Consider the following 2,108-nt stretch of genomic DNA (forward strand, 5'->3'; position numbering starts at 1 on the left):
GGAGTCTTCGAAGCATAGTTATAAAAAAAAGAGTTCTTCCATTTGTCAGCTATGAGGATTTGACAAGTCTTTCAGCCTACTAGAGCTGTTTCTTTATTGTCTTTTAGTCAACAACTATTTATTGAATTGGCTATACACTGTTCTATGTATTAGAAAATCAACAGCAAACAACACTAACCAAAATGTCCTCCGTTGTGGAGCTGACATCTTAGTGTAAGGGGACACAATAAAATAAATAAGTAAACTATATGGTATGTTTTGTATATGTATGTTTATGTACGTGTGTATTTATATATGTATGTACATGAATATACATATGTATAGGTACTTGTATTTGCATGGATATGTTTTTCTGCCCCAAAGGCCTAAAAGCAAAAATACTCCAGAGCAATATACACACCCAGTACCCATACCTTGGTTTCTAAATGAAAAGGAACCATGATCCCTCAGAGAAATTCCAGAATAGGTTGCTGTGGCAGGATAGGTATAAGATGAGCCTGGAATAGCTTATTATGCATAAAGTAAAAAAGAACTTAAAAAAGTAAAAAGTGATAGGGGCATGTTAAAGGACACAGAAGCCTGCTTTGGGAGCTCCCACTGGCCACATGAGCGGCAATTTGAGCACTAAAATAATAAAGAATTGGCCGGGCGCGGTGGCTCACACCTGTAATCCCAGCACTTTGAGAGGCCAAGGCAGGCAGATCACCTGAGGTCAGGAGTTTGAGACCAGCCTGGCCAACATGGTGAAATCCTGTCTCTACCAAAAATACAAAAATTAACTGGGTGTGGTGGGGCATGCCTGTAATTCCAGCTACTCGAGAAGCTGAGGCAAGAGAATTGCTTGAACCCTGGTTGGCAGAGGTTGCAGTGAGCCGAAATCATGCCACTGCACTCCAGCCTGGGCAACAGAGTGAGACTCCATCTCAAATAATAATAAGAACAACAAGAAGAAGTTATAACCCATTGGAGAAAATAAGAATCCACAAGTCTACACAGATAATAAATCAATGAATGGATAGATGGATGAGTGAAAAGCAAGGGTTCTTGATTATAGTGGAACTAATATGCCAACTAATAAATGTAGGGGGAGTGCAGGAGTTTCAAAAACATCATTTTGCAACTGTAATAGTAAAGATTATTTAGGCAAGAATCATCACTGGATGCAAAATCTAGGGTGAGAGTTTGATGATGAGCCGGATTCTTATATGGTCTTAAATATCTCCCTACAGACTGCTTATTCGATGCAAAGGAAAAAACAACAATGATGTGTCTTAGTCTGTTGGGGCTGCTCTAACAAAAATACCATAGACTCTTTAGCTTATAAACAAAAGAAATTTATTTTTCACAGCTCTGGAGGCTGAGAAGTCCAAGATCAAGGCACTAGGGGATTATCATGTAAGGGTTCCCTTTCTCATAGATAGCATCTTCTTGCTGTGTCCTCAAATGGTGGAAGAGGCAAACGAGCTCCCTTGGGCCTCTTTTACCAGGGCACTAATTCCATTATAAGGATGGAGCTGCCAGGCGCGGTGGCTCACACCTGTAATCCCAGCACTTTCGGAGGCCGAGGCAGGCGGATCACAAGGTCAGGAGTTTGAGACCAACCTGACCAACATGGTGAAACCCCATCTCTACTAAAAATCCAAAAATTAGCCAGGTGTGGTGGTGCACACCTGTAATCCCAGCTCAGGAGGCTGAAGCAGGAGAATCGTTTAGACCCGGGAGATGGAGGTTGCAGTGAGCCGAGATTGTGTCACTGCACTCTAGCCTGGGCGACAGAGTGAGACTCCGTCTCAAAAAAAAAAAAAAAAAAAAAAAAAAATGGATGGAGCCTTTACAATCTAATCATCTCCCAAAGGCCCCACTTTGGGGGTTAGATTTCAACATATGAACTTTGAAGGGGGACACAAACATTCTTTCTGTCTTAGTCTGTTTGTACTGCTATAGCACAATACCTGCGACTAGGTAATTTATAAAGAACAGACATTTATTTTCTCACAGTTCTGAAGGCTGAGGGGGAGAAACACTATGTCCTTACATGGCAGAAGGCCAAGAGAACCACACTCTGTGTGAAGCCTCTTTTGTTTTTTTTTTTTTTTTTTTTTTTTTTT

Source organism: Theropithecus gelada, chromosome 9 (assembly GCF_003255815.1).
Source record: "Theropithecus gelada isolate Dixy chromosome 9, Tgel_1.0, whole genome shotgun sequence".
Lineage (NCBI taxonomy): Eukaryota > Metazoa > Chordata > Mammalia > Primates > Cercopithecidae > Theropithecus > Theropithecus gelada.